Genomic DNA, 8,157 nt, shown 5'->3' with positions numbered 1-8,157 from the left:
ACTAATGGCCTGAACTATACATTGGCCCCTTTTAATCATGACTAAGGCAGCTGGGACACAAGGCAGCAAGTCCTAGGCTACACACAGTAGTGGCGGCCCTGGACCCGGCCCAGGAAACCATTTTTTCCTCTTAGCCCACTGGGCCTATGCTGAGTGGGGTTGCTGTGAAGTTCTCTGATGTGCCCTGGAGTCATTTTCCCCATTGTCTTGGTGATTAACATTCAGTTCTTTGTTGCTCATGCAAATTTCTGCAGCCAGCTTGAATTTCTTCCAGAATGTAGTTGTGTTTGTTTGTTTGTTTGTTTGTTTGTTTTCTCTATCACATGGCCAGGCTGCAAATATTCCAAACTTTTATGCTCTGCTTCCTCTTGAATGCCTTGCCACTTAGAAATTTCTTCCATTGGCCAGGCATGGTGGCTCATGCCTGTAATCCCAGCACTTTGGGAGGCTGAGGTGGGCAGATCATGAGGTCAGGAGATGGAGAACATCCTGGCTAACATGGTGAAATCCTGTCTCTATTAAAAAGACAAAAAATTAGCTGGGCAAGGTGGTGGGTGATTGTAGTCCCAGCTACTTGGGAGGCTGAGGTGGGCAGATCATGAGGTCAGGAGATGGAGAACATCCTGGCTAACATGGTGAAATCCTGTCTCTATTAAAAAGACAAAAAATTAGCTGGGCAAGGTGGTGGGTGATTGTAGTCCCAGCTACTTGGGAGGCTGAGGCAGGAGAATGGCATGAACCTGGGAGGTGAAGCTTGCAGTGAGCCAAGATGGCACCACTGCACTCCAGCCTGGGTGACAAAAACAGAAATTTCTTCCATCAGATACCCTAAATCATCTCTCTCAAGTTCAAAGTCTGGGGCAGGGGCAAAATGCCATCAGTCTCTTTGCATAGCAAAAGTGACCTTTACCCCAGTTCCCAACAAGTTCTCCATCTCCATCTGACACCACTTCACCATGCACTTCGTTGTTCATAACACTATCAGCATTTTGGTCAAAGCTATTCATCAAGTCTTTAAGAAGTTCCAAACCTTCTCATATCTTCCTGCCGTCTGAACCCTCCAAGACTCTAGAAAGTTCCAAATTTTCCCACATTTCCCTATGTTCTTCCAAGCCTTCCAAACTGTTCCAACCTCTGCCTGTTACCCAGCTCCACAGTTGCTTCTGCATTTTCAGGCATCTTTGTAGCGACACCCCACTCTCTGCAGTACCAATTTACTGTATTAGTGCATTCTTTTGGTACTATGAATAAATAACCAAGACTGGATAATTTATGAAGGGAAGAGGTTTAATCGACTCACAGTTCCTCAGGGTCAGAGAGACCTCAGTAAACTGACAGTCATGGTAGAAGGGGAAGCAAACACAACCTTCTTCACACGGTGGCAGCAAGGAGAAGGGCAGAGTAAAGGGGAGGGAAAAACCCATTATAAAACTATCATATCTAATGAGAACTCACTTACTATCATGAGAATAGCATGGATAAAACCGCCCCCATGATTCAGTTGCCTCCCACCAGGTCCCTCCCACAATAGGTGGGGATTATGGGAACTATAATTCAAGATGAGATTTGGGAGAGGACACAGCCAAACCATATCATTACTGTAATTTTTTTAACATCATAGATGAGCAGATGCAAGCTAGTTCATCAGCATAGAAAAATATTTTTAAAATAATATCAATACCTTAAGTTTACAGATATATTTCTTAAATATAAGAAGACTAGAAGTGCCAATGTGGCTCCAAAGTTTCATCAGGGACTCAGAATTCTATCGTTCTGCTCTGCCTCATGCAGCCCATTAACACATGGTCAAAGATGGCTGGTAGAGTTCCAGGTATTACATTCATACTGTAAGCAGCAGGAAAAGTGAGAAAGATAAAAGGATTTTGCCCCATTTTTCCAAGAAACTTTCCTTTAATTTCCACACAACTTTCCTCAGTAAATCATATAGGGCATAATCTAGCCACACAGCCCGTGATACAAAAATCTAGGCTAGTAATATAGACTTTAATATTGGTGCTAAACTCCAAGTTGGGTTTGCATCACTTGGATGCAAGGAAGTGGGAAGACTGGAGACTTGATAGTGAGTTACCATTAGGTGCCTTAGAGTGATTTAGTGACTTTTTTTCTTATTGTACAGGCATTAATGGGAGAACCTAATTTTGTAAACAGGTCTATTTGAATCAAAAGCTATATTTTCAGCTATTTTCATGTACATAATGGTCTCTCAAATATATGTTTAATTTTATTAATTTTAACTAAATGATAATTGGTGGAAAATTATGCCATTATTTTTTGTTAATGTTAATTAGAAAAATTAGCATTTTAAGACAAGCAAAATAATATTCGTTTGGTTTTTCAAATTACTACTTGAAGGTATTAGATGTGACTCAGAAAGGTAGGTAGATGGGACTTTGAACTTGAGAGCGATGATTTAGATAACAGGCAGGTAGACAAAATGACCAGTGAATTTGGCATTAGCTACCAGCAATATATTTTCTTTTTTAAATTCAATATCTACATGAGATTTTTTAAAATAAGTGAACTAACATACATCCTGCAAGTTTTGAGAATGTTGCTTTTAGTTATATATGTGGAGACAATTACTAGTTAATAATAACACACACCTAGTGATAATTTTAGCACGCCATCAGGTAGCAAGTATGTCTCAAATTCAGAGATAATAAAATATGAAAATATGCATCTGAGAATAGATGAAATACAACATACTCATTGAAATGAAGAACCAAATGGATGGATCCAACAAAAAAATAGACAGAAACTTAGAGAAAATGAATAAATTATGTAATATATTTAAGGAAATAAAACAGAACTCAGATGAAATGAGAGAAAATATAAAAAAGAGACTGAGTGTATAAGAAAGAGAATAAGATTAATCTCCTTGACCAGTATATTATTAAATGGTAATTGTCTCCACGTGTTTAACTAAAAACAACATTCTCAAAACTTGCAGAATTTATGTTAGTTCAGTTATTTAAACACTAGACTGAGAAAATTTACTGTATGTCTCTGAAGAGTGATAGAAAAATAATATGAAAATTTAGGAAGAAGGTCTATTGAAAGAAATAATAGAGATTTTCCAAAATGTGAAAAACAAAACAAAACAAAAGCCAATGAGTCTTTAGGTTCAAAGAGTTCACTGTGTTATGAGATGGATAAATTCAATCCAAAACAAAAACTTTAGATTTATTGACATAGGATTTCAAATGTTTAAAGAAAAAGAAAATTTTAAAAACAGCCAGGATTAAAAGACAAATTATCTAAAAGTAAATAATAATTTGAATGACAGTGAATATATCCTTGCAGCAACAAATGCCAAGGTTTAGTGCAAATGTATCATTAAAATGATACCATTTTACTTTGTGAAAATATAGTGATAATTATATTCTAATACAAAATAATACATTCAAATTATTTGTTCTCAGTAAATATTTCGATTTAGTTACTTATACCTAAACTTTCAACATACAGTGTCATGCAAATGATTACTGAAAGATTTTAACAGTTATATAAAATATTCTGCTTCTGTTACACAAACTGAGTCAGGCAAGCAGAGAACCCCTGCCTCCACTTCCCAGCACTAGGTTAGGTAGCATTTCCTGAGGAAAGAGAGGCAAGAACACAGACAGAAACCCTTTCTGAAGTCTCAGAGTTCCTGCTGAGATTGAAGCAGGAACACAGAGAAAACTCCTACAGTACGTAATCTCTACTTTAAGCAAGTGATTATAGCAGAGAAAAATGAAGCCAGTGCTGCATTAAAAGTCACTGCAGGAAAATAAAAACCAAAACCAACTAAATTCCTAAATAGGTTGACTCAATCTACCACAAATGAAGAGGGATTCCTATTTCTTGACATACATACCTCAGTCTCTATGTATTAGGTTTATATACACGATGTACAGTGATGAATAAAATATTGAGATACCTAAATATGCAAGAACAAAAGGTTCATCTGATACTTGACAACAGAAGCCAACTGTGAAATGGCCCAGAGGCTGAGGTTATTAGAGAGAAAGTTTAAAATAAGTATAAATAATATAGCAAAGACTCTAGTGGAAATAATAGCTAATATACATAAATAAATACATATTTTTGGTAGAGGGATAAAATTTTAAGAAAGTGTCAAATGAAAACACTAGAAATTTTAAAAACTACAATCACAGAGAGCAAGAATATCTTCTAGAGACTCACCAGTTGATCAAAACTATCAAAAAAAACATTGTCGAATTTGAAGATAGATCAATGAAAATTATCTGAACTGAAATACAAGTGGAAAAATCATAATTTAAACAAACGGACACAACATTAAACAGATCTCAGACAATAGCAACATTCTAAATATACATAGCTGGATCTAAGCGGGAGAAAAGAGAGAAAAGGGAAGAAGAAATTCTTAGAGACATAGTGAGTGATAATTTTTCCAAAATAATGAAAAATATCAAACTATGTATCCAAAAATCTCAAGAGCTCCACACAGGGCAAATAATCCCAATATCATTACCTGGAAATATCATATAAAAACTGCTAAAGTTTATGATCTGAAGTTAATACTGAATTAGAAAAATAAAAAGAAGATTAATCAAATAAATATGAATAATGATAAGAATTAGAAAAGGCATTTCATGCAAGTCAGAAGAATGAAGTGAAACATGAAGTGCTGAAAGAAACAAAAGTGAAACAGATCTGTCAACCTAAAATTCTAAACATAGCAAAAATATTTCTCAAAAATGGAGAAATAACAATATATTGACAAATAAAACCTGAATTACAAGAAATGGTAAAGGAAGATTTTAGGTAGAAGAACTATAATGTCAGACAGAAACATAAATCCGGACCAAGCAATAAAAGTAACCTGAAAATTAAAGTATGTAAGACATTTTTGTTGCTAATTTATCTAAAAGAAAAATGATGGTCTATAATAAATATATTAGCAAGGTATTACATAAAGTAAAATATATGATAAAATGAGAACAGATAAAAAAGAGAATTTGGGAGTATACTTTTATAGGTTTATAGCTTACACATAAAGCAATGTATAATTTGAAGGTGACTGTGATTAATCAAATATATATATTTATATACATATATTACGCTATATATATAGAAAGAGAGTAAACCTTAGGGTTACACAATTTTTTAAATACTTATAAATAATAATGTGATAAAATGGAAAAATAAAAAATAATCTATTTCATTTAAAGTAGACCCAAAAAGAGGATGGAAAAATACTTAAACAGAGAGAAATGACTAAAAAGATGATAGACAACAATATAACATAATAGTAATAATATTAAAGGTAAACAATCTAAACAAACCAGTTAAAAGAAAGGCATTGTTAGGAAGGAGCCAGACAGAATTATATGCTGCCTTCAAAAGTTTCATTTTAAGTATAGAAATCTAGACAAGTAAAAATAAAAGTATGAAGAAGAAAATGTACTATGCAAACATTAATCAGTAAAAAGAAGCTGGGGTGGATACTTCAATATTTCAAAACAAGGCTTATTATTTGAGATAAAGAGGGACATTATAAGATGATGAAAGTGTGTATTCATCAAGAAGAGATAGTAATATTAAATATAAATGTACCGCCTAAAAAGCATCAAAATACATAAAGCAAAAGCTGATAGAAGTAAAAGTAGAAATTAACAGAAAACAAATCAAAATAATGATTGGTGGTATCAACACTTCTCTATAAATAATCAATAGAGAAAGTAGATAGAAAACTATTAAAGTTATACAAGACCAAAACAATGGTGTAAATCAAATTGCCCCAATTAATGATTACAGAAAGACAGTAGAATACGTATTATTTCAGGTGCATATGACATGTTCATCAGGGTAAGTATATGCTGGAAAATAAAATAAACAAAAGAAAATGATATAAATTGAAATAATACAAAATGTGTTCTTTGACTAAAGCAGAACTGAACTGGCAATCATTAACAAAGATTACAGAATCCTGAAATATTTGGAAATTAAATATGTCTTAATTAAAAGAGGCTAAAGATGAAGTCATAAGGAAAATTATAAATATTTGGGATTTAACAAAAAATAAAACATTTTAAAATGTAGGGGAAGCAGCTAAAATAGTACTTAGAAATAAAGGTAATTAAATTAAATGCTATAACTATTATAGATTTATATGAAATTACATATACATATATGTATTCATATAATGTATATGTTATATAGAACACATACTATATTGTAATTATATATGTAATATATAATTATAAAATATAATTAAAATCAAGATATAAATTACAAAAGAGGTTTTAAATCAATAGTATAAGATTTTCACTCCAAGAATATATGAAAAGCTAGTGTTCAACAGAAAGTAAGTAGAAGAAAGGAAGCAATTAATATATAAGATACCAATGAAATTGAAAACAGAGAATATCAACAAGGAAATCAGTCAAATAAAAAGCTGGCTATTTGAAAAGATCAATGCAATTTATAAACTTTCAGCCATCTTGACTGAAGAGAGAGAAACAGAGGAAAAAGGGAGTCTGAAAAAAGAGAGAGACAAAGAAGATAAATTATTGTCAAAATATCAAGAAGATAAGCAAAATCTCCTTGTAGATATTACAGACAATGAAAGAATAATAAGGAAATAAATATTATGAGCAACTTAAATACCATAAAATCAACAACTTTGATGAAATGTTATAACTTTGAAAGTCTCAAACGCCTGTAATCCCAGCACTTTGGGAGGCCGAGACGGGCGGATCACGAGGTCAGGAGATTGAGACCATCCTGGTGAACATGGTGAAACCCTGTCTCTACTAAAAAAAGTACAAAAAACTAGCCGGGCGAGGGGGCGGGCGCCTATAGTCCCAGCTACTCGGGAGGCTGAGGCAGGAGAATGGCGTAAACCCATGAGGCGGATTTTGCAGTGTGCTGAGATCCGGCCACTGCACTCTAGCCTGGGCGACAGAGCGAGACTCCGTCTCAAAAAAAAAAAAAAAAAAAAAGAAAGTCTCAAACAATCAAAGCTTGCTGTAGAAGAAATACGTAGTCTACATTGTTATATAAGGATTTGTGGAACTGAGTTTGTAGCTAAAATCCTTCAAACAAACCAAACTTAAAGCCAATACGGCTTCACTGGTGGTTTCTAACAAATACTTAAGAAAGAAAAAATACCAACTCAACACAATCTCTTTCAGGAAATAGAAGAGAAGTGATGATTTTCTACTCCTGTAATGAGGCCCGCATTGCTTTGATACCAAAACCAGGAAAAAGATAAGAAAACAGAATTGCAGACCAGTATTTCTTAAGAACATACATGTAAAAATGTACAATAAACTATTTGCAAATGATGTCCAGTAACAAGTGACAAAGGGGATATTACTATTTACCCCACAGAAAACACAAATAATCATCAGAGAGTATTATGGATGTCTCTATGCATATAAACTATAAAATTGAGAAGAAATGGATACATTCCTGGACACATACACCCTCCCAAAACTGAGCCAGAAAGAAATTAAACCCCCGAACAGAACAGACCAATAATGAGTTCCAAAACTGAATCAGCAATAAATAGCCAAGTAACCAAAAGAAAAAAAAAAAAAAAGCCCAGGACTGAACAGATTCACAGCTGAGTTCTACCAGATAAACAAAGAAGAGCTGGTACCATTCCTACTGAAACTATTCTGAACAATTGAAAATAATTGACTCCTCCCTAACTCATTCTATGAGGCCAACCTCATCCTAATACCAAAAACTGGTAGAGATATAACAAAAAAGAAATCTTCAGGCCAGTATCCTTGATGAACATTGTTGCAAAAATCCTCAACAAAATATTGGCAAACCAAATTCTGCAGCACTTCAAAAAGCTTATCCCACTATGTTCAAGTAGACTTTATCACTGGGATGCAAGGTTGGTTCAACATACACAAATCAATAAATGTGATTTGCCAAATAAACAGAACTAAAGACAAAACCCACACTATTATCTCAAAAGATGCAGAAAAGGCTTTTGATAAAATTTAATATCCCTTCATGTTAAAAACTCTCAATAAACTAAGTATTGAAGGAACATACCTCAAAATAATAAGAGCCGTCTATGAAAACCCACAGCCAACATCACACTGAATAGGAAAACCTGGAAGCATTCCCCTTGAAAACCCGCACAAG

Source organism: Trachypithecus francoisi, unplaced genomic scaffold (assembly GCF_009764315.1).
Source record: "Trachypithecus francoisi isolate TF-2019V2 unplaced genomic scaffold, Tfra_2.0 Lachesis_group13, whole genome shotgun sequence".
NCBI lineage: Eukaryota > Metazoa > Chordata > Mammalia > Primates > Cercopithecidae > Trachypithecus > Trachypithecus francoisi.
Note: the sequence above shows the minus strand (reverse complement) of the source record.